Source organism: Mixophyes fleayi, chromosome 1 (genome assembly GCF_038048845.1).
Source record: "Mixophyes fleayi isolate aMixFle1 chromosome 1, aMixFle1.hap1, whole genome shotgun sequence".
NCBI classification, from domain to species: Eukaryota; Metazoa; Chordata; class Amphibia; order Anura; family Limnodynastidae; genus Mixophyes; species Mixophyes fleayi.
The window spans coordinates 352,690,405-352,716,165 of record NC_134402.1 but is presented as its reverse complement, the minus strand read 5'-3'; the positions used below and the strand labels follow the sequence as shown (position 1 = coordinate 352,716,165).

The 25,761-nt window shown below is 38.9% G+C and overlaps 9 non-coding genes across 9 annotated transcripts; all 9 read left to right on the top strand.

Moving 5' to 3' along the window:
* Window positions 1-1,494: 1,494 nt before the first annotated feature.
* TRNAD-GUC (transfer RNA aspartic acid (anticodon GUC)) lies at window positions 1,495-1,566 on the top strand. Its single transcript has one exon. It is a non-coding gene; the product is annotated as a tRNA-Asp (tRNA).
* A 1,974-nt stretch (window positions 1,567-3,540) lies between these two features.
* TRNAD-GUC (transfer RNA aspartic acid (anticodon GUC)) lies at window positions 3,541-3,612 on the top strand. Its single transcript has one exon. It is a non-coding gene; the product is annotated as a tRNA-Asp (tRNA).
* A 1,974-nt stretch (window positions 3,613-5,586) lies between these two features.
* On the top strand, window positions 5,587-5,658 carry TRNAD-GUC (transfer RNA aspartic acid (anticodon GUC)). The gene has a single exon. It is a non-coding gene; the product is annotated as a tRNA-Asp (tRNA).
* A 4,020-nt stretch (window positions 5,659-9,678) lies between these two features.
* TRNAD-GUC (transfer RNA aspartic acid (anticodon GUC)) lies at window positions 9,679-9,750 on the top strand. The gene has a single exon. It is a non-coding gene; the product is annotated as a tRNA-Asp (tRNA).
* A 1,974-nt stretch (window positions 9,751-11,724) lies between these two features.
* On the top strand, window positions 11,725-11,796 carry TRNAD-GUC (transfer RNA aspartic acid (anticodon GUC)). The gene has a single exon. It is a non-coding gene; the product is annotated as a tRNA-Asp (tRNA).
* Window positions 11,797-13,770: 1,974 nt separating this feature from the next.
* Window positions 13,771-13,842, top strand: TRNAD-GUC (transfer RNA aspartic acid (anticodon GUC)). Its single transcript has one exon. It is a non-coding gene; the product is annotated as a tRNA-Asp (tRNA).
* Window positions 13,843-15,816: 1,974 nt separating this feature from the next.
* TRNAD-GUC (transfer RNA aspartic acid (anticodon GUC)) lies at window positions 15,817-15,888 on the top strand. Its single transcript has one exon. It is a non-coding gene; the product is annotated as a tRNA-Asp (tRNA).
* A 1,974-nt stretch (window positions 15,889-17,862) lies between these two features.
* Window positions 17,863-17,934, top strand: TRNAD-GUC (transfer RNA aspartic acid (anticodon GUC)). The gene has a single exon. It is a non-coding gene; the product is annotated as a tRNA-Asp (tRNA).
* Window positions 17,935-24,000: 6,066 nt separating this feature from the next.
* On the top strand, window positions 24,001-24,072 carry TRNAD-GUC (transfer RNA aspartic acid (anticodon GUC)). Its single transcript has one exon. It is a non-coding gene; the product is annotated as a tRNA-Asp (tRNA).
* Window positions 24,073-25,761: the final 1,689 nt, after the last annotated feature.

Below are 25,761 nucleotides of genomic sequence, written 5' to 3'. Positions count from 1 at the left end.
GTGTACAACCCTTATTGAGCCCATAGTTGAATGTTTATATCTTGTAAATAATAAAAAGCTAAAATATATATGAAAAAGAATGATGCACTGGGCGTTGCCTCTGTATCCCTGCTGCCTTATTCCTTTGCCTTTATAGCTCTTCCATAAGTCAGGGTTTGATAATCATTCATCTATACATATAACTTCTATTATCGCAACCGTGGCATTCTTTTATGTCCCCCAGCAGCAAAAACCAGTGAGTAACCCCCTCCCATAAATACTTGGAACACATGTCAAAGATTACGGCATTTATAAACCCCCCATTATTACTGTTTCCAATTGTCTGAAGGCAGCACACTGTTCTAGGGGAGGTTTAGTCCATCGGTGCAAGCCAACTTTGGAATTAAAAGAACAAACATTTTCCTTTTCTAGGACACCACAAATATAATATCCTGGGTTGTTTTAAGAGATCTGTAGGCCCGATACACCACATTAGTGGGCCCTGTTCTCAGGGACGTTCCTGGTCAGGTGCCTTCTGAAACTATCCTCTTGCCATGTCCTGGTCCACTTTTATGAGATCAAAATTTTGGACTCATTCCACCACTTTTATGAGCACATTTTTATTAGCAATTTAGTTCCGGGAGGAAATGGGTTTTGCTAAATTCTTTTGGACTTTCCCCAGGATCGTGATCACCTGCATAGACAAAGAATTGGCATCGGAAGCATCAGAATTAGAGGAAAAGAAAAATGATTTTGCATGTCTGCTGTAAATACAAAAGAAAGTTATAGACCCAGCACATGATTGGAAACTCTTATTATAGGCAAACTCAGCCCAAGGTACATATTTTGGCCAATATAAGCGATTCTCTGGCACATGACACTTTACTTATTGATTCCAAATTTGGTTTACTTATTCTGCCTGTCCATCGTAACATAAAGAAAAAAATGCAGTCTGGCGCCAAGGAGATTGCAAAACGCCTTGTACAATTTGGAGATAAACCGTGTACCTCTATCAAAGACAATATTCCCTGTTATTCCATGCAACCTTAAAATATGGGTGTTAAATACATTGGCTAATTTCCGAGCTGAATGCACCCGAGAAAGCAGAAGAAGTAGAGTCGCTTTTACTGAAACGGACAACGTTAAATCAAATGATAGATCTACCGATGGACACTGGCAAATCAACTATAAAAATCATTATAAATGTTACTGTATGCATAGGAAGAACTCACTGCCAGGATGAATTGGCAGAGCTTCCGTGCAGCTAGTCCATAGATTATCGGGATTGGGAGAGTGAGAAAATGATAACTAGAGCAATGTCTCAAATAAATTGACTTTGTGCATGTTGTACAATAATAAGCATAGATTTTGACGCTTGCAAAAGAGTAGGCCACCAGATGGATCCATTAATGATTTCAATAGTTTTCATAAGCATGCAAGTCACTAGAAATATTAATGTATACGTAGCAAAAAAACGTCTTCTAGGACGTAATGGCGGAGGGGTTGTGCAGCTAATCCTCGTTAGTATAGTGGTAAGTATCCCCGCCTGTCACGCGGGAGACCGGGGTTCGATTCCCCGACGGGGAGGCCTTTGTGCTTTTATTTCTCCAGTATAGATACATAGCAAAAAAGCAATAAAAGTACCTTAAGGCTATGCAACAACTCAAATCTATTAAAAAGGAATTGAGTACATCGGAAAAAAACACACGCATGCAGAAAAGTGGAATAGCCCACGTGGATAAAAACACACAAATCAATAAAAATATTATTGAATACATAGAAAAACATCATCAATTGAAAAGAAATAGAATCTTAGAGAAGACTGATAAAATACATTAGCAGCCATTAAAAATATCATTCACCTATCCCCCTTGATAAGTTCAATAAAGCATATAGAGCACTCAGTCTCCAGTTAAGAACATTTACATAACTACCAGGCCCTGTTTTATAATGTTTGACCACGTTTCCCCTGCCGCTCTCTGTGTTATCCCTTACCACCAGCAATTTAGCTCTCCATCTGTCCAAGCCCTTTATGCATCCCATCTATACCAAATGAACACATGGAATGTGTACAACCCTTATTGAGCCCATAGTTGAATGTTTATATCTTGTAAATAATAAAAAGCTAAAATATATATGAAAAAGAATGATGCACTGGGCGTTGCCTCTGTATCCCTGCTGCCTTATTCCTTTGCCTTTATAGCTCTTCCATAAGTCAGGGTTTGATAATCATTCATCTATACATATAACTTCTATTATCGCAACCGTGGCATTCTTTTATGTCCCCCAGCAGCAAAAACCAGTGAGTAACCCCCTCCCATAAATACTTGGAACACATGTCAAAGATTACGGCATTTATAAACCCCCCATTATTACTGTTTCCAATTGTCTGAAGGCAGCACACTGTTCTAGGGGAGGTTTAGTCCATCGGTGCAAGCCAACTTTGGAATTAAAAGAACAAACATTTTCCTTTTCTAGGACACCACAAATATAATATCCTGGGTTGTTTTAAGAGATCTGTAGGCCCGATACACCACATTAGTGGGCCCTGTTCTCAGGGACGTTCCTGGTCAGGTGCCTTCTGAAACTATCCTCTTGCCATGTCCTGGTCCACTTTTATGAGATCAAAATTTTGGACTCATTCCACCACTTTTATGAGCACATTTTTATTAGCAATTTAGTTCCGGGAGGAAATGGGTTTTGCTAAATTCTTTTGGACTTTCCCCAGGATCGTGATCACCTGCATAGACAAAGAATTGGCATCGGAAGCATCAGAATTAGAGGAAAAGAAAAATGATTTTGCATGTCTGCTGTAAATACAAAAGAAAGTTATAGACCCAGCACATGATTGGAAACTCTTATTATAGGCAAACTCAGCCCAAGGTACATATTTTGGCCAATATAAGCGATTCTCTGGCACATGACACTTTACTTATTGATTCCAAATTTGGTTTACTTATTCTGCCTGTCCATCGTAACATAAAGAAAAAAATGCAGTCTGGCGCCAAGGAGATTGCAAAACGCCTTGTACAATTTGGAGATAAACCGTGTACCTCTATCAAAGACAATATTCCCTGTTATTCCATGCAACCTTAAAATATGGGTGTTAAATACATTGGCTAATTTCCGAGCTGAATGCACCCGAGAAAGCAGAAGAAGTAGAGTCGCTTTTACTGAAACGGACAACGTTAAATCAAATGATAGATCTACCGATGGACACTGGCAAATCAACTATAAAAATCATTATAAATGTTACTGTATGCATAGGAAGAACTCACTGCCAGGATGAATTGGCAGAGCTTCCGTGCAGCTAGTCCATAGATTATCGGGATTGGGAGAGTGAGAAAATGATAACTAGAGCAATGTCTCAAATAAATTGACTTTGTGCATGTTGTACAATAATAAGCATAGATTTTGACGCTTGCAAAAGAGTAGGCCACCAGATGGATCCATTAATGATTTCAATAGTTTTCATAAGCATGCAAGTCACTAGAAATATTAATGTATACGTAGCAAAAAAACGTCTTCTAGGACGTAATGGCGGAGGTGTTGTGCAGCTAATCCTCGTTAGTATAGTGGTAAGTATCCCCGCCTGTCACGCGGGAGACCGGGGTTCGATTCCCCGACGGGGAGGCCTTTGTGCTTTTATTTCTCCAGTATAGATACATAGCAAAAAAGCAATAAAAGTACCTTAAGGCTATGCAACAACTCAAATCTATTAAAAAGGAATTGAGTACATCGGAAAAAAACACACGCATGCAGAAAAGTGGAATAGCCCACGTGGATAAAAACACACAAATCAATAAAAATATTATTGAATACATAGAAAAACATCATCAATTGAAAAGAAATAGAATCTTAGAGAAGACTGATAAAATACATTAGCAGCCATTAAAAATATCATTCACCTATCCCCCTTGATAAGTTCAATAAAGCATATAGAGCACTCAGTCTCCAGTTAAGAACATTTACATAACTACCAGGCCCTGTTTTATAATGTTTGACCACGTTTCCCCTGCCGCTCTCTGTGTTATCCCTTACCACCAGCAATTTAGCTCTCCATCTGTCCAAGCCCTTTATGCATCCCATCTATACCAAATGAACACATGGAATGTGTACAACCCTTATTGAGCCCATAGTTGAATGTTTATATCTTGTAAATAATAAAAAGCTAAAATATATATGAAAAAGAATGATGCACTGGGCGTTGCCTCTGTATCCCTGCTGCCTTATTCCTTTGCCTTTATAGCTCTTCCATAAGTCAGGGTTTGATAATCATTCATCTATACATATAACTTCTATTATCGCAACCGTGGCATTCTTTTATGTCCCCCAGCAGCAAAAACCAGTGAGTAACCCCCTCCCATAAATACTTGGAACACATGTCAAAGATTACGGCATTTATAAACCCCCCATTATTACTGTTTCCAATTGTCTGAAGGCAGCACACTGTTCTAGGGGATGTTTAGTCCATCGGTGCAAGCCAACTTTGGAATTAAAAGAACAAACATTTTCCTTTTCTAGGACACCACAAATATAATATCCTGGGTTGTTTTAAGAGATCTGTAGGCCCGATACACCACATTAGTGGGCCCTGTTCTCAGGGACGTTCCTGGTCAGGTGCCTTCTGAAACTATCCTCTTGCCATGTCCTGGTCCACTTTTATGAGATCAAAATTTTGGACTCATTCCACCACTTTTATGAGCACATTTTTATTAGCAATTTAGTTCCGGGAGGAAATGGGTTTTGCTAAATTCTTTTGGACTTTCCCCAGGATCGTGATCACCTGCATAGACAAAGAATTGGCATCGGAAGCATCAGAATTAGAGGAAAAGAAAAATGATTTTGCATGTCTGCTGTAAATACAAAAGAAAGTTATAGACCCAGCACATGATTGGAAACTCTTATTATAGGCAAACTCAGCCCAAGGTACATATTTTGGCCAATATAAGCGATTCTCTGGCACATGACACTTTACTTATTGATTCCAAATTTGGTTTACTTATTCTGCCTGTCCATCGTAACATAAAGAAAAAAATGCAGTCTGGCGCCAAGGAGATTGCAAAACGCCTTGTACAATTTGGAGATAAACCGTGTACCTCTATCAAAGACAATATTCCCTGTTATTCCATGCAACCTTAAAATATGGGTGTTAAATACATTGGCTAATTTCCGAGCTGAATGCACCCGAGAAAGCAGAAGAAGTAGAGTCGCTTTTACTGAAACGGACAACGTTAAATCAAATGATAGATCTACCGATGGACACTGGCAAATCAACTATAAAAATCATTATAAATGTTACTGTATGCATAGGAAGAACTCACTGCCAGGATGAATTGGCAGAGCTTCCGTGCAGCTAGTCCATAGATTATCGGGATTGGGAGAGTGAGAAAATGATAACTAGAGCAATGTCTCAAATAAATTGACTTTGTGCATGTTGTACAATAATAAGCATAGATTTTGACGCTTGCAAAAGAGTAGGCCACCAGATGGATCCATTAATGATTTCAATAGTTTTCATAAGCATGCAAGTCACTAGAAATATTAATGTATACGTAGCAAAAAAACGTCTTCTAGGACGTAATGGCGGAGGGGTTGTGCAGCTAATCCTCGTTAGTATAGTGGTAAGTATCCCCGCCTGTCACGCGGGAGACCGGGGTTCGATTCCCCGACGGGGAGGCCTTTGTGCTTTTATTTCTCCAGTATAGATACATAGCAAAAAAGCAATAAAAGTACCTTAAGGCTATGCAACAACTCAAATCTATTAAAAAGGAATTGAGTACATCGGAAAAAAACACACGCATGCAGAAAAGTGGAATAGCCCACGTGGATAAAAACACACAAATCAATAAAAATATTATTGAATACATAGAAAAACATCATCAATTGAAAAGAAATAGAATCTTAGAGAAGACTGATAAAATACATTAGCAGCCATTAAAAATATCATTCACCTATCCCCCTTGATAAGTTCAATAAAGCATATAGAGCACTCAGTCTCCAGTTAAGAACATTTACATAACTACCAGGCCCTGTTTTATAATGTTTGACCACGTTTCCCCTGCCGCTCTCTGTGTTATCCCTTACCACCAGCAATTTAGCTCTCCATCTGTCCAAGCCCTTTATGCATCCCATCTATACCAAATGAACACATGGAATGTGTACAACCCTTATTGAGCCCATAGTTGAATGTTTATATCTTGTAAATAATAAAAAGCTAAAATATATATGAAAAAGAATGATGCACTGGGCGTTGCCTCTGTATCCCTGCTGCCTTATTCCTTTGCCTTTATAGCTCTTCCATAAGTCAGGGTTTGATAATCATTCATCTATACATATAACTTCTATTATCGCAACCGTGGCATTCTTTTATGTCCCCCAGCAGCAAAAACCAGTGAGTAACCCCCTCCCATAAATACTTGGAACACATGTCAAAGATTACGGCATTTATAAACCCCCCATTATTACTGTTTCCAATTGTCTGAAGGCAGCACACTGTTCTAGGGGAGGTTTAGTCCATCGGTGCAAGCCAACTTTGGAATTAAAAGAACAAACATTTTCCTTTTCTAGGACACCACAAATATAATATCCTGGGTTGTTTTAAGAGATCTGTAGGCCCGATACACCACATTAGTGGGCCCTGTTCTCAGGGACGTTCCTGGTCAGGTGCCTTCTGAAACTATCCTCTTGCCATGTCCTGGTCCACTTTTATGAGATCAAGATTTTGGACTCATTCCACCACTTTTATGAGCACATTTTTATTAGCAATTTAGTTCCGGGAGGAAATGGGTTTTGCTAAATTCTTTTGGACTTTCCCCAGGATCGTGATCACCTGCATAGACAAAGAATTGGCATCGGAAGCATCAGAATTAGAGGAAAAGAAAAATGATTTTGCATGTCTGCTGTAAATACAAAAGAAAGTTATAGACCCAGCACATGATTGGAAACTCTTATTATAGGCAAACTCAGCCCAAGGTACATATTTTGGCCAATATAAGCGATTCTCTGGCACATGACACTTTACTTATTGATTCCAAATTTGGTTTACTTATTCTGCCTGTCCATCGTAACATAAAGAAAAAAATGCAGTCTGGCGCCAAGGAGATTGCAAAACGCCTTGTACAATTTGGAGATAAACCGTGTACCTCTATCAAAGACAATATTCCCTGTTATTCCATGCAACCTTAAAATATGGGTGTTAAATACATTGGCTAATTTCCGAGCTGAATGCACCCGAGAAAGCAGAAGAAGTAGAGTCGCTTTTACTGAAACGGACAACGTTAAATCAAATGATAGATCTACCGATGGACACTGGCAAATCAACTATAAAAATCATTATAAATGTTACTGTATGCATAGGAAGAACTCACTGCCAGGATGAATTGGCAGAGCTTCCGTGCAGCTAGTCCATAGATTATCGGGATTGGGAGAGTGAGAAAATGATAACTAGAGCAATGTCTCAAATAAATTGACTTTGTGCATGTTGTACAATAATAAGCATAGATTTTGACGCTTGCAAAAGAGTAGGCCACCAGATGGATCCATTAATGATTTCAATAGTTTTCATAAGCATGCAAGTCACTAGAAATATTAATGTATACGTAGCAAAAAAACGTCTTCTAGGACGTAATGGCGGAGGGGTTGTGCAGCTAATCCTCGTTAGTATAGTGATAAGTATCCCCACCTGTCACGCGGGAGACCGGGGTTCGATTCCCCGACGGGGAGGCCTTTGTGCTTTTATTTCTCCAGTATAGATACATAGCAAAAAAGCAATAAAAGTACCTTAAGGCTATGCAACAACTCAAATCTATTAAAAAGGAATTGAGTACATCGGAAAAAAACACACGCATGCAGAAAAGTGGAATAGCCCATGTGGATAAAAACACACAAATCAATAAAAATATTATTGAATACATAGAAAAACATCATCAATTGAAAAGAAATAGAATCTTAGAGAAGACTGATAAAATACATTAGCAGCCATTAAAAATATCATTCACCTATCCCCCTTGATAAGTTCAATAAAGCATATAGAGCACTCAGTCTCCAGTTAAGAACATTTACATAACTACCAGGCCCTGTTTTATAATGTTTGACCACGTTTCCCCTGCCGCTCTCTGTGTTATCCCTTACCACCAGCAATTTAGCTCTCCATCTGTCCAAGCCCTTTATGCATCCCATCTATACCAAATGAACACATGGAATGTGTACAACCCTTATTGAGCCCATAGTTGAATGTTTATATCTTGTAAATAATAAAAAGCTAAAATATATATGAAAAAGAATGATGCACTGGGCGTTGCCTCTGTATCCCTGCTGCCTTATTCCTTTGCCTTTATAGCTCTTCCATAAGTCAGGGTTTGATAATCATTCATCTATACATATAACTTCTATTATCGCAACCGTGGCATTCTTTTATGTCCCCCAGCAGCAAAAACCAGTGAGTAACCCCCTCCCATAAATACTTGGAACACATGTCAAAGATTACGGCATTTATAAACCCCCCATTATTACTGTTTCCAATTGTCTGAAGGCAGCACACTGTTCTAGGGGAGGTTTAGTCCATCGGTGCAAGCCAACTTTGGAATTAAAAGAACAAACATTTTCCTTTTCTAGGACACCACAAATATAATATCCTGGGTTGTTTTAAGAGATCTGTAGGCCCGATACACCACATTAGTGGGCCCTGTTCTCAGGGACGTTCCTGGTCAGGTGCCTTCTGAAACTATCCTCTTGCCATGTCCTGGTCCACTTTTATGAGATCAAAATTTTGGACTCATTCCACCACTTTTATGAGCACATTTTTATTAGCAATTTAGTTCCGGGAGGAAATGGGTTTTGCTAAATTCTTTTGGACTTTCCCCAGGATCGTGATCACCTGCATAGACAAAGAATTGGCATCGGAAGCATCAGAATTAGAGGAAAAGAAAAATGATTTTGCATGTCTGCTGTAAATACAAAAGAAAGTTATAGACCCAGCACATGATTGGAAACTCTTATTATAGGCAAACTCAGCCCAAGGTACATATTTTGGCCAATATAAGCGATTCTCTGGCACATGACACTTTACTTATTGATTCCAAATTTGGTTTACTTATTCTGCCTGTCCATCGTAACATAAAGAAAAAAATGCAGTCTGGCGCCAAGGAGATTGCAAAACGCCTTGTACAATTTGGAGATAAACCGTGTACCTCTATCAAAGACAATATTCCCTGTTATTCCATGCAACCTTAAAATATGGGTGTTAAATACATTGGCTAATTTCCGAGCTGAATGCACCCGAGAAAGCAGAAGAAGTAGAGTCGCTTTTACTGAAACGGACAACGTTAAATCAAATGATAGATCTACCGATGGACACTGGCAAATCAACTATAAAAATCATTATAAATGTTACTGTATGCATAGGAAGAACTCACTGCCAGGATGAATTGGCAGAGCTTCCGTGCAGCTAGTCCATAGATTATCGGGATTGGGAGAGTGAGAAAATGATAACTAGAGCAATGTCTCAAATAAATTGACTTTGTGCATGTTGTACAATAATAAGCATAGATTTTGACGCTTGCAAAAGAGTAGGCCACCAGATGGATCCATTAATGATTTCAATAGTTTTCATAAGCATGCAAGTCACTAGAAATATTAATGTATACGTAGCAAAAAAACGTCTTCTAGGACGTAATGGCGGAGGGGTTGTGCAGCTAATCCTCGTTAGTATAGTGGTAAGTATCCCCGCCTGTCACGCGGGAGACCGGGGTTCGATTCCCCGACGGGGAGGCCTTTGTGCTTTTATTTCTCCAGTATAGATACATAGCAAAAAAGCAATAAAAGTACCTTAAGGCTATGCAACAACTCAAATCTATTAAAAAGGAATTGAGTACATCGGAAAAAAACACACGCATGCAGAAAAGTGGAATAGCCCACGTGGATAAAAACACACAAATCAATAAAAATATTATTGAATACATAGAAAAACATCATCAATTGAAAAGAAATAGAATCTTAGAGAAGACTGATAAAATACATTAGCAGCCATTAAAAATATCATTCACCTATCCCCCTTGATAAGTTCAATAAAGCATATAGAGCACTCAGTCTCCAGTTAAGAACATTTACATAACTACCAGGCCCTGTTTTATAATGTTTGACCACGTTTCCCCTGCCGCTCTCTGTGTTATCCCTTACCACCAGCAATTTAGCTCTCCATCTGTCCAAGCCCTTTATGCATCCCATCTATACCAAATGAACACATGGAATGTGTACAACCCTTATTGAGCCCATAGTTGAATGTTTATATCTTGTAAATAATAAAAAGCTAAAATATATATGAAAAAGAATGATGCACTGGGCGTTGCCTCTGTATCCCTGCTGCCTTATTCCTTTGCCTTTATAGCTCTTCCATAAGTCAGGGTTTGATAATCATTCATCTATACATATAACTTCTATTATCGCAACCGTGGCATTCTTTTATGTCCCCCAGCAGCAAAAACCAGTGAGTAACCCCCTCCCATAAATACTTGGAACACATGTCAAAGATTACGGCATTTATAAACCCCCCATTATTACTGTTTCCAATTGTCTGAAGGCAGCACACTGTTCTAGGGGAGGTTTAGTCCATCGGTGCAAGCCAACTTTGGAATTAAAAGAACAAACATTTTCCTTTTCTAGGACACCACAAATATAATATCCTGGGTTGTTTTAAGAGATCTGTAGGCCCGATACACCACATTAGTGGGCCCTGTTCTCAGGGACGTTCCTGGTCAGGTGCCTTCTGAAACTATCCTCTTGCCATGTCCTGGTCCACTTTTATGAGATCAAAATTTTGGACTCATTCCACCACTTTTATGAGCACATTTTTATTAGCAATTTAGTTCCGGGAGGAAATGGGTTTTGCTAAATTCTTTTGGACTTTCCCCAGGATCGTGATCACCTGCATAGACAAAGAATTGGCATCGGAAGCATCAGAATTAGAGGAAAAGAAAAATGATTTTGCATGTCTGCTGTAAATACAAAAGAAAGTTATAGACCCAGCACATGATTGGAAACTCTTATTATAGGCAAACTCAGCCCAAGGTACATATTTTGGCCAATATAAGCGATTCTCTGGCACATGACACTTTACTTATTGATTCCAAATTTGGTTTACTTATTCTGCCTGTCCATCGTAACATAAAGAAAAAAATGCAGTCTGGCGCCAAGGAGATTGCAAAACGCCTTGTACAATTTGGAGATAAACCGTGTACCTCTATCAAAGACAATATTCCCTGTTATTCCATGCAACCTTAAAATATGGGTGTTAAATACATTGGCTAATTTCCGAGCTGAATGCACCCGAGAAAGCAGAAGAAGTAGAGTCGCTTTTACTGAAACGGACAACGTTAAATCAAATGATAGATCTACCGATGGACACTGGCAAATCAACTATAAAAATCATTATAAATGTTACTGTATGCATAGGAAGAACTCACTGCCAGGATGAATTGGCAGAGCTTCCGTGCAGCTAGTCCATAGATTATCGGGATTGGGAGAGTGAGAAAATGATAACTAGAGCAATGTCTCAAATAAATTGACTTTGTGCATGTTGTACAATAATAAGCATAGATTTTGACGCTTGCAAAAGAGTAGGCCACCAGATGGATCCATTAATGATTTCAATAGTTTTCATAAGCATGCAAGTCACTAGAAATATTAATGTATACGTAGCAAAAAAACGTCTTCTAGGACGTAATGGCGGAGGGGTTGTGCAGCTAATCCTCGTTAGTATAGTGGTAAGTATCCCCGCCTGTCACGCGGGAGACCGGGGTTCGATTCCCCGACGGGGAGGCCTTTGTGCTTTTATTTCTCCAGTATAGATACATAGCAAAAAAGCAATAAAAGTACCTTAAGGCTATGCAACAACTCAAATCTATTAAAAAGGAATTGAGTACATCGGAAAAAAACACACGCATGCAGAAAAGTGGAATAGCCCACGTGGATAAAAACACACAAATCAATAAAAATATTATTGAATACATAGAAAAACATCATCAATTGAAAAGAAATAGAATCTTAGAGAAGACTGATAAAATACATTAGCAGCCATTAAAAATATCATTCACCTATCCCCCTTGATAAGTTCAATAAAGCATATAGAGCACTCAGTCTCCAGTTAAGAACATTTACATAACTACCAGGCCCTGTTTTATAATGTTTGACCACGTTTCCCCTGCCGCTCTCTGTGTTATCCCTTACCACCAGCAATTTAGCTCTCCATCTGTCCAAGCCCTTTATGCATCCCATCTATACCAAATGAACACATGGAATGTGTACAACCCTTATTGAGCCCATAGTTGAATGTTTATATCTTGTAAATAATAAAAAGCTAAAATATATATGAAAAAGAATGATGCACTGGGCGTTGCCTCTGTATCCCTGCTGCCTTATTCCTTTGCCTTTATAGCTCTTCCATAAGTCAGGGTTTGATAATCATTCATCTATACATATAACTTCTATTATCGCAACCGTGGCATTCTTTTATGTCCCCCAGCAGCAAAAACCAGTGAGTAACCCCCTCCCATAAATACTTGGAACACATGTCAAAGATTACGGCATTTATAAACCCCCCATTATTACTGTTTCCAATTGTCTGAAGGCAGCACACTGTTCTAGGGGAGGTTTAGTCCATCGGTGCAAGCCAACTTTGGAATTAAAAGAACAAACATTTTCCTTTTCTAGGACACCACAAATATAATATCCTGGGTTGTTTTAAGAGATCTGTAGGCCCGATACACCACATTAGTGGGCCCTGTTCTCAGGGACGTTCCTGGTCAGGTGCCTTCTGAAACTATCCTCTTGCCATGTCCTGGTCCACTTTTATGAGATCAAAATTTTGGACTCATTCCACCACTTTTATGAGCACATTTTTATTAGCAATTTAGTTCCGGGAGGAAATGGGTTTTGCTAAATTCTTTTGGACTTTCCCCAGGATCTTGATCACCTGCATAGACAAAGAATTGGCATCGGAAGCATCAGAATTAGAGGAAAAGAAAAATGATTTTGCATGTCTGCTGTAAATACAAAAGAAAGTTATAGACCCAGCACATGATTGGAAACTCTTATTATAGGCAAACTCAGCCCAAGGTACATATTTTGGCCAATATAAGCGATTCTCTGGCACATGACACTTTACTTATTGATTCCAAATTTGGTTTACTTATTCTGCCTGTCCATCGTAACATAAAGAAAAAAATGCAGTCTGGCGCCAAGGAGATTGCAAAACGCCTTGTACAATTTGGAGATAAACCGTGTACCTCTATCAAAGACAATATTCCCTGTTATTCCATGCAACCTTAAAATATGGGTGTTAAATACATTGGCTAATTTCCGAGCTGAATGCACCCGAGAAAGCAGAAGAAGTAGAGTCGCTTTTACTGAAACGGACAACGTTAAATCAAATGATAGATCTACCGATGGACACTGGCAAATCAACTATAAAAATCATTATAAATGTTACTGTATGCATAGGAAGAACTCACTGCCAGGATGAATTGGCAGAGCTTCCGTGCAGCTAGTCCATAGATTATCGGGATTGGGAGAGTGAGAAAATGATAACTAGAGCAATGTCTCAAATAAATTGACTTTGTGCATGTTGTACAATAATAAGCATAGATTTTGACGCTTGCAAAAGAGTAGGCCACCAGATGGATCCATTAATGATTTCAATAGTTTTCATAAGCATGCAAGTCACTAGAAATATTAATGTATACGTAGCAAAAAAACGTCTTCTAGGACGTAATGGCGGAGGGGTTGTGCAGCTAATCCTCGTTAGTATAGTGGTAAGTATCCCCGCCTGTCACGCGGGAGACCGGGGTTCGATTCCCCGACGGGGAGGCCTTTGTGCTTTTATTTCTCCAGTATAGATACATAGCAAAAAAGCAATAAAAGTACCTTAAGGCTATGCAACAACTCAAATCTATTAAAAAGGAATTGAGTACATCGGAAAAAAACACACGCATGCAGAAAAGTGGAATAGCCCACGTGGATAAAAACACACAAATCAATAAAAATATTATTGAATACATAGAAAAACATCATCAATTGAAAAGAAATAGAATCTTAGAGAAGACTGATAAAATACATTAGCAGCCATTAAAAATATCATTCACCTATCCCCCTTGATAAGTTCAATAAAGCATATAGAGCACTCAGTCTCCAGTTAAGAACATTTACATAACTACCAGGCCCTGTTTTATAATGTTTGACCACGTTTCCCCTGCCGCTCTCTGTGTTATCCCTTACCACCAGCAATTTAGCTCTCCATCTGTCCAAGCCCTTTATGCATCCCATCTATACCAAATGAACACATGGAATGTGTACAACCCTTATTGAGCCCATAGTTGAATGTTTATATCTTGTAAATAATAAAAAGCTAAAATATATATGAAAAAGAATGATGCACTGGGCGTTGCCTCTGTATCCCTGCTGCCTTATTCCTTTGCCTTTATAGCTCTTCCATAAGTCAGGGTTTGATAATCATTCATCTATACATATAACTTCTATTATCGCAACCGTGGCATTCTTTTATGTCCCCCAGCAGCAAAAACCAGTGAGTAACCCCCTCCCATAAATACTTGGAACACATGTCAAAGATTACGGCATTTATAAACCCCCCATTATTACTGTTTCCAATTGTCTGAAGGCAGCACACTGTTCTAGGGGAGGTTTAGTCCATCGGTGCAAGCCAACTTTGGAATTAAAAGAACAAACATTTTCCTTTTCTAGGACACCACAAATATAATATCCTGGGTTGTTTTAAGAGATCTGTAGGCCCGATACACCACATTAGTGGGCCCTGTTCTCAGGGACGTTCCTGGTCAGGTGCCTTCTGAAACTATCCTCTTGCCATGTCCTGGTCCACTTTTATGAGATCAAAATTTTGGACTCATTCCACCACTTTTATGAGCACATTTTTATTAGCAATTTAGTTCCGGGAGGAAATGGGTTTTGCTAAATTCTTTTGGACTTTCCCCAGGATCTTGATCACCTGCATAGACAAAGAATTGGCATCGGAAGCATCAGAATTAGAGGAAAAGAAAAATGATTTTGCATGTCTGCTGTAAATACAAAAGAAAGTTATAGACCCAGCACATGATTGGAAACTCTTATTATAGGCAAACTCAGCCCAAGGTACATATTTTGGCCAATATAAGCGATTCTCTGGCACATGACACTTTACTTATTGATTCCAAATTTGGTTTACTTATTCTGCCTGTCCATCGTAACATAAAGAAAAAAATGCAGTCTGGCGCCAAGGAGATTGCAAAACGCCTTGTACAATTTGGAGATAAACCGTGTACCTCTATCAAAGACAATATTCCCTGTTATTCCATGCAACCTTAAAATATGGGTGTTAAATACATTGGCTAATTTCCGAGCTGAATGCACCCGAGAAAGCAGAAGAAGTAGAGTCGCTTTTACTGAAACGGACAACGTTAAATCAAATGATAGATCTACCGATGGACACTGGCAAATCAACTATAAAAATCATTATAAATGTTACTGTATGCATAGGAAGAACTCACTGCCAGGATGAATTGGCAGAGCTTCCGTGCAGCTAGTCCATAGATTATCGGGATTGGGAGAGTGAGAAAATGATAACTAGAGCAATGTCTCAAATAAATTGACTTTGTGCATGTTGTACAATAATAAGCATAGATTTTGACGCTTGCAAAAGAGTAGGCCACCAGATGGATCCATTAATGATTTCAATAGTTTTCATAAGCATGCAAGTCACTAGAAATATTAATGTATACGTAGCAAAAAAACGTCTTCTAGGACGTAATGGCGGAGGGGTTGTGCAGCTAATCCTCGTTAGTATAGTGGTAAGTATCCCCGCCTGTCACGCGGGAGACCGGGGTTCGATTCCCCGACGGGGAGGCCTTTGTGCTTTTATTTCTCCAGTATAGATACATAGCAAAAAAGCAATAAAAGTACCTTAAGGCTATGCAACAACTCAAATCTATTAAAAAGGAATTGAGTACATCGGAAAAAAACACACGCATGCAGAAAAGTGGAATAGCCCACGTGGATAAAAACACACAAATCAATAAAAATATTATTGAATACATAGAAAAACATCATCAATTGAAAAGAAATAGAATCTTAGAGAAGACTGATAAAATACATTAGCAGCCATTAAAAATATCATTCACCTATCCCCCTTGATAAGTTCAATAAAGCATATAGAGCACTCAGTCTCCAGTTAAGAACATTTACATAACTACCAGGCCCTGTTTTATAATGTTTGACCACGTTTCCCCTGCCGCTCTCTGTGTTATCCCTTACCACCAGCAATTTAGCTCTCCATCTGTCCAAGCCCTTTATGCATCCCATCTATACCAAATGAACACATGGAATGTGTACAACCCTTATTGAGCCCATAGTTGAATGTTTATATCTTGTAAATAATAAAAAGCTAAAATATATATGAAAAAGAATGATGCACTGGGCGTTGCCTCTGTATCCCTGCTGCCTTATTCCTTTGCCTTTATAGCTCTTCCATAAGTCAGGGTTTGATAATCATTCATCTATACATATAACTTCTATTATCGCAACCGTGGCATTCTTTTATGTCCCCCAGCAGCAAAAACCAGTGAGTAACCCCCTCCCATAAATACTTGGAACACATGTCAAAGATTACGGCATTTATAAACCCCCCATTATTACTGTTTCCAATTGTCTGAAGGCAGCACACTGTTCTAGGGGAGGTTTAGTCCATCGGTGCAAGCCAACTTTGGAATTAAAAGAACAAACATTTTCCTTTTCTAGGACACCACAAATATAATATCCTGGGTTGTTTTAAGAGATCTGTAGGCCCGATACACCACATTAGTGGGCCCTGTTCTCAGGGACGTTCCTGGTCAGGTGCCTTCTGAAACTATCCTCTTGCCATGTCCTGGTCCACTTTTATGAGATCAAAATTTTGGACTCATTCCACCACTTTTATGAGCACATTTTTATTAGCAATTTAGTTCCGGGAGGAAATGGGTTTTGCTAAATTCTTTTGGACTTTCCCCAGGATCTTGATCACCTGCATAGACAAAGAATTGGCATCGGAAGCATCAGAATTAGAGGAAAAGAAAAATGATTTTGCATGTCTGCTGTAAATACAAAAGAAAGTTATAGACCCAGCACATGATTGGAAACTCTTATTATAGGCAAACTCAGCCCAAGGTACATATTTTGGCCAATATAAGCGATTCTCTGGCACATGACACTTTACTTATTGATTCCAAATTTGGTTTACTTATTCTGCCTGTCCATCGTAACATAAAGAAAAAAATGCAGTCTGGCGCCAAGGAGATTGCAAAACGCCTTGTACAATTTGGAGATAAACCGTGTACCTCTATCAAAGACAATATTCCCTGTTATTCCATGCAACCTTAAAATATGGGTGTTAAATACATTGGCTAATTTCCGAGCTGAATGCACCCGAGAAAGCAGAAGAAGTAGAGTCGCTTTTACTGAAACGGACAACGTTAAATCAAATGATAGATCTACCGATGGACACTGGCAAATCAACTATAAAAATCATTATAAATGTTACTGTATGCATAGGAAGAACTCACTGCCAGGATGAATTGGCAGAGCTTCCGTGCAGCTAGTCCATAGATTATCGGGATTGGGAGAGTGAGAAAATGATAACTAGAGCAATGTCTCAAATAAATTGACTTTGTGCATGTTGTACAATAATAAGCATAGATTTTGACGCTTGCAAAAGAGTAGGCCACCAGATGGATCCATTAATGATTTCAATAGTTTTCATAAGCATGCAAGTCACTAGAAATATTAATGTATACGTAGCAAAAAAACGTCTTCTAGGACGTAATGGCGGAGGGGTTGTGCAGCTAATCCTCGTTAGTATAGTGGTAAGTATCCCCGCCTGTCACGCGGGAGACCGGGGTTCGATTCCCCGACGGGGAGGCCTTTGTGCTTTTATTTCTCCAGTATAGATACATAGCAAAAAAGCAATAAAAGTACCTTAAGGCTATGCAACAACTCAAATCTATTAAAAAGGAATTGAGTACATCGGAAAAAAACACACGCATGCAGAAAAGTGGAATAGCCCACGTGGATAAAAACACACAAATCAATAAAAATATTATTGAATACATAGAAAAACATCATCAATTGAAAAGAAATAGAATCTTAGAGAAGACTGATAAAATACATTAGCAGCCATTAAAAATATCATTCACCTATCCCCCTTGATAAGTTCAATAAAGCATATAGAGCACTCAGTCTCCAGTTAAGAACATTTACATAACTACCAGGCCCTGTTTTATAATGTTTGACCACGTTTCCCCTGCCGCTCTCTGTGTTATCCCTTACCACCAGCAATTTAGCTCTCCATCTGTCCAAGCCCTTTATGCATCCCATCTATACCAAATGAACACATGGAATGTGTACAACCCTTATTGAGCCCATAGTTGAATGTTTATATCTTGTAAATAATAAAAAGCTAAAATATATATGAAAAAGAATGATGCACTGGGCGTTGCCTCTGTATCCCTGCTGCCTTATTCCTTTGCCTTTATAGCTCTTCCATAAGTCAGGGTTTGATAATCATTCATCTATACATATAACTTCTATTATCGCAACCGTGGCATTCTTTTATGTCCCCCAGCAGCAAAAACCAGTGAGTAACCCCCTCCCATAAATACTTGGAACACATGTCAAAGATTACGGCATTTATAAACCCCCCATTATTACTGTTTCCAATTGTCTGAAGGCAGCACACTGTTCTAGGGGAGGTTTAGTCCATCGGTGCAAGCCAACTTTGGAATTAAAAGAACAAACATTTTCCTTTTCTAGGACACCACAAATATAATATCCTGGGTTGTTTTAAGAGATCTGTAGGCCCGATACACCACATTAGTGGGCCCTGTTCTCAGGGACGTTCCTGGTCAGGTGCCTTCTGAAACTATCCTCTTGCCATGTCCTGGTCCACTTTTATGAGATCAAAATTTTGGACTCATTCCACCACTTTTATGAGCACATTTTTATTAGCAATTTAGTTCCGGGAGGAAATGGGTTTTGCTAAATTCTTTTGGACTTTCCCCAGGATCTTGATCACCTGCATAGACAAAGAATTGGCATCGGAAGCATCAGAATTAGAGGAAAAGAAAAATGATTTTGCATGTCTGCTGTAAATACAAAAGAAAGTTATAGACCCAGCACATGATTGGAAACTCTTATTATAGGCAAACTCAGCCCAAGGTACATATTTTGGCCAATATAAGCGATTCTCTGGCACATGACACTTTACTTATTGATTCCAAATTTGGTTTACTTATTCTGCCTGTCCATCGTAACATAAAGAAAAAAATGCAGTCTGGCGCCAAGGAGATTGCAAAACGCCTTGTACAATTTGGAGATAAACCGTGTACCTCTATCAAAGACAATATTCCCTGTTATTCCATGCAACCTTGAAATATGGGTGTTAAATACATTGGCTAATTTCCGAGCTGAATGCACCCGAGAAAGCAGAAGAAGTAGAGTCGCTTTTACTGAAACGGACAACGTTAAATCAAATGATAGATCTACCGATGGACACTGGCAAATCAACTATAAAAATCATTATAAATGTTACTGTATGCATAGGAAGAACTCACTGCCAGGATGAATTGGCAGAGCTTCCGTGCAGCTAGTCCATAGATTATCGGGATTGGGAGAGTGAGAAAATGATAACTAGAGCAATGTCTCAAATAAATTGACTTTGTGCATGTTGTACAATAATAAGCATAGATTTTGACGCTTGCAAAAGAGTAGGCCACCAGATGGATCCATTAATGATTTCAATAGTTTTCATAAGCATGCAAGTCACTAGAAATATTAATGTATACGTAGCAAAAAAACGTCTTCTAGGACGTAATGGCGGAGGGGTTGTGCAGCTAATCCTCGTTAGTATAGTGGTAAGTATCCCCGCCTGTCACGCGGGAGACCGGGGCTCGATTCCCCGACGGGGAGGCCTTTGTGCTTTTATTTCTCCAGTATAGATACATAGCAAAAAAGCAATAAAAGTACCTTAAGGCTATGCAACAACTCAAATCTATTAAAAAGGAATTGAGTACATCGGAAAAAAACACACGCATGCAGAAAAGTGGAATAGCCCACGTGGATAAAAACACACAAATCAATAAAAATATTATTGAATACATAGAAAAACATCATCAATTGAAAAGAAATAGAATCTTAGAGAAGACTGATAAAATACATTAGCAGCCATTAAAAATATCATTCACCTATCCCCCTTGATAAGTTCAATAAAGCATATAGAGCACTCAGTCTCCAGTTAAGAACATTTACATAACTACCAGGCCCTGTTTTATAATGTTTGACCACGTTTCCCCTGCCGCTCTCTGTGTTATCCCTTACCACCAGCAATTTAGCTCTCCATCTGTCCAAGCCCTTTATGCATCCCATCTATACCAAATGAACACATGGAATGTGTACAACCCTTATTGAGCCCATAGTTGAATGTTTATATCTTGTAAATAATAAAAAGCTAAAATATATATGAAAAAGAATGATGCACTGGGCGTTGCCTCTGTATCCCTGCTGCCTTATTCCTTTGCCTTTATAGCTCTTCCATAAGTCAGGGTTTGATAATCATTCATCTATACATATAACTTCTATTATCGCAACCGTGGCATTCTTTTATGTCCCCCAGCAGCAAAAACCAGTGAGTAACCCCCTCCCATAAATACTTGGAACACATGTCAAAGATTACGGCATTTATAAACCCCCCATTATTACTGTTTCCAATTGTCTGAAGGCAGCACACTGTTCTAGGGGAGGTTTAGTCCATCGGTGCAAGCCAACTTTGGAATTAAAAGAACAAACATTTTCCTTTTCTAGGACACCACAAATATAATATCCTGGGTTGTTTTAAGAGATCTGTAGGCCCGATACACCACATTAGTGGGCCCTGTTCTCAGGGACGTTCCTGGTCAGGTGCCTTCTGAAACTATCCTCTTGCCATGTCCTGGTCCACTTTTATGAGATCAAAATTTTGGACTCATTCCACCACTTTTATGAGCACATTTTTATTAGCAATTTAGTTCCGGGAGGAAATGGGTTTTGCTAAATTCTTTTGGACTTTCCCCAGGATCTTGATCACCTGCATAGACAAAGAATTGGCATCGGAAGCATCAGAATTAGAGGAAAAGAAAAATGATTTTGCATGTCTGCTGTAAATACAAAAGAAAGTTATAGACCCAGCACATGATTGGAAACTCTTATTATAGGCAAACTCAGCCCAAGGTACATATTTTGGCCAATATAAGCGATTCTCTGGCACATGACACTTTACTTATTGATTCCAAATTTGGTTTACTTATTCTGCCTGTCCATCGTAACATAAAGAAAAAAATGCAGTCTGGCGCCAAGGAGATTGCAAAACGCCTTGTACAATTTGGAGATAAACCGTGTACCTCTATCAAAGACAATATTCCCTGTTATTCCATGCAACCTTGAAATATGGGTGTTAAATACATTGGCTAATTTCCGAGCTGAATGCACCCGAGAAAGCAGAAGAAGTAGAGTCGCTTTTACTGAAACGGACAACGTTAAATCAAATGATAGATCTACCGATGGACACTGGCAAATCAACTATAAAAATCATTATAAATGTTACTGTATGCATAGGAAGAACTCACTGCCAGGATGAATTGGCAGAGCTTCCGTGCAGCTAGTCCATAGATTATCGGGATTGGGAGAGTGAGAAAATGATAACTAGAGCAATGTCTCAAATAAATTGACTTTGTGCATGTTGTACAATAATAAGCATAGATTTTGACGCTTGCAAAAGAGTAGGCCACCAGATGGATCCATTAATGATTTCAATAGTTTTCATAAGCATGCAAGTCACTAGAAATATTAATGTATACGTAGCAAAAAAACGTCTTCTAGGACGTAATGGCGGAGGGGTTGTGCAGCTAATCCTCGTTAGTATAGTGGTAAGTATCCCCGCCTGTCACGCGGGAGACCGGGGCTCGATTCCCCGACGGGGAGGCCTTTGTGCTTTTATTTCTCCAGTATAGATACATAGCAAAAAAGCAATAAAAGTACCTTAAGGCTATGCAACAACTCAAATCTATTAAAAAGGAATTGAGTACATCGGAAAAAAACACACGCATGCAGAAAAGTGGAATAGCCCACGTGGATAAAAACACACAAATCAATAAAAATATTATTGAATACATAGAAAAACATCATCAATTGAAAAGAAATAGAATCTTAGAGAAGACTGATAAAATACATTAGCAGCCATTAAAAATATCATTCACCTATCCCCCTTGATAAGTTCAATAAAGCATATAGAGCACTCAGTCTCCAGTTAAGAACATTTACATAACTACCAGGCCCTGTTTTATAATGTTTGACCACGTTTCCCCTGCCGCTCTCTGTGTTATCCCTTACCACCAGCAATTTAGCTCTCCATCTGTCCAAGCCCTTTATGCATCCCATCTATACCAAATGAACACATGGAATGTGTACAACCCTTATTGAGCCCATAGTTGAATGTTTATATCTTGTAAATAATAAAAAGCTAAAATATATATGAAAAAGAATGATGCACTGGGCGTTGCCTCTGTATCCCTGCTGCCTTATTCCTTTGCCTTTATAGCTCTTCCATAAGTCAGGGTTTGATAATCATTCATCTATACATATAACTTCTATTATCGCAACCGTGGCATTCTTTTATGTCCCCCAGCAGCAAAAACCAGTGAGTAACCCCCTCCCATAAATACTTGGAACACATGTCAAAGATTACGGCATTTATAAACCCCCCATTATTACTGTTTCCAATTGTCTGAAGGCAGCACACTGTTCTAGGGGAGGTTTAGTCCATCGGTGCAAGCCAACTTTGGAATTAAAAGAACAAACATTTTCCTTTTCTAGGACACCACAAATATAATATCCTGGGTTGTTTTAAGAGATCTGTAGGCCCGATACACCACATTAGTGGGCCCTGTTCTCAGGGACGTTCCTGGTCAGGTGCCTTCTGAAACTATCCTCTTGCCATGTCCTGGTCCACTTTTATGAGATCAAAATTTTGGACTCATTCCACCACTTTTATGAGCACATTTTTATTAGCAATTTAGTTCCGGGAGGAAATGGGTTTTGCTAAATTCTTTTGGACTTTCCCCAGGATCTTGATCACCTGCATAGACAAAGAATTGGCATCGGAAGCATCAGAATTAGAGGAAAAGAAAAATGATTTTGCATGTCTGCTGTAAATACAAAAGAAAGTTATAGACCCAGCACATGATTGGAAACTCTTATTATAGGCAAACTCAGCCCAAGGTACATATTTTGGCCAATATAAGCGATTCTCTGGCACATGACACTTTACTTATTGATTCCAAATTTGGTTTACTTATTCTGCCTGTCCATCGTAACATAAAGAAAAAAATGCAGTCTGGCGCCAAGGAGATTGCAAAACGCCTTGTACAATTTGGAGATAAACCGTGTACCTCTATCAAAGACAATATTCCCTGTTATTCCATGCAACCTTAAAATATGGGTGTTAAATACATTGGCTAATTTCCGAGCTGAATGCACCCGAGAAAGCAGAAGAAGTAGAGTCGCTTTTACTGAAACGGACAACGTTAAATCAAATGATAGATCTACCGATGGACACTGGCAAATCAACTATAAAAATCATTATAAATGTTACTGTATGCATAGGAAGAACTCACTGCCAGGATGAATTGGCAGAGCTTCCGTGCAGCTAGTCCATAGATTATCGGGATTGGGAGAGTGAGAAAATGATAACTAGAGCAATGTCTCAAATAAATTGACTTTGTGCATGTTGTACAATAATAAGCATAGATTTTGACGCTTGCAAAAGAGTAGGCCACCAGATGGATCCATTAATGATTTCAATAGTTTTCATAAGCATGCAAGTCACTAGAAATATTAATGTATACGTAGCAAAAAAACGTCTTCTAGGACGTAATGGCGGAGGGGTTGTGCAGCTAATCCTCGTTAGTATAGTGGTAAGTATCCCCGCCTGTCACGCGGGAGACCGGGGTTCGATTCCCCGACGGGGAGGCCTTTGTGCTTTTATTTCTCCAGTATAGATACATAGCAAAAAAGCAATAAAAGTACCTTAAGGCTATGCAACAACTCAAATCTATTAAAAAGGAATTGAGTACATCGGAAAAAAACACACGCATGCAGAAAAGTGGAATAGCCCACGTGGATAAAAACACACAAATCAATAAAAATATTATTGAATACATAGAAAAACATCATCAATTGAAAAGAAATAGAATCTTAGAGAAGACTGATAAAATACATTAGCAGCCATTAAAAATATCATTCACCTATCCCCCTTGATAAGTTCAATAAAGCATATAGAGCACTCAGTCTCCAGTTAAGAACATTTACATAACTACCAGGCCCTGTTTTATAATGTTTGACCACGTTTCCCCTGCCGCTCTCTGTGTTATCCCTTACCACCAGCAATTTAGCTCTCCATCTGTCCAAGCCCTTTATGCATCCCATCTATACCAAATGAACACATGGAATGTGTACAACCCTTATTGAGCCCATAGTTGAATGTTTATATCTTGTAAATAATAAAAAGCTAAAATATATATGAAAAAGAATGATGCACTGGGCGTTGCCTCTGTATCCCTGCTGCCTTATTCCTTTGCCTTTATAGCTCTTCCATAAGTCAGGGTTTGATAATCATTCATCTATACATATAACTTCTATTATCGCAACCGTGGCATTCTTTTATGTCCCCCAGCAGCAAAAACCAGTGAGTAACCCCCTCCCATAAATACTTGGAACACATGTCAAAGATTACGGCATTTATAAACCCCCCATTATTACTGTTTCCAATTGTCTGAAGGCAGCACACTGTTCTAGGGGAGGTTTAGTCCATCGGTGCAAGCCAACTTTGGAATTAAAAGAACAAACATTTTCCTTTTCTAGGACACCACAAATATAATATCCTGGGTTGTTTTAAGAGATCTGTAGGCCCGATACACCACATTAGTGGGCCCTGTTCTCAGGGACGTTCCTGGTCAGGTGCCTTCTGAAACTATCCTCTTGCCATGTCCTGGTCCACTTTTATGAGATCAAAATTTTGGACTCATTCCACCACTTTTATGAGCACATTTTTATTAGCAATTTAGTTCCGGGAGGAAATGGGTTTTGCTAAATTCTTTTGGACTTTCCCCAGGATCTTGATCACCTGCATAGACAAAGAATTGGCATCGGAAGCATCAGAATTAGAGGAAAAGAAAAATGATTTTGCATGTCTGCTGTAAATACAAAAGAAAGTTATAGACCCAGCACATGATTGGAAACTCTTATTATAGGCAAACTCAGCCCAAGGTACATATTTTGGCCAATAAAAGCGATTCTCTGGCACATGACACTTTACTTATTGATTCCAAATTTGGTTTACTTATTCTGCCTGTCCATCGTAACATAAAGAAAAAAATGCAGTCTGGCGCCAAGGAGATTGCAAAACGCCTTGTACAATTTGGAGATAAACCGTGTACCTCTATCAAAGACAATATTCCCTGTTATTCCATGCAACCTTAAAATATGGGTGTTAAATACATTGGCTAATTTCCGAGCTGAATGCACCCGAGAAAGCAGAAGAAGTAGAGTCGCTTTTACTGAAACGGACAACGTTAAATCAAATGATAGATCTACCGATGGACACTGGCAAATCAACTATAAAAATCATTATAAATGTTACTGTATGCATAGGAAGAACTC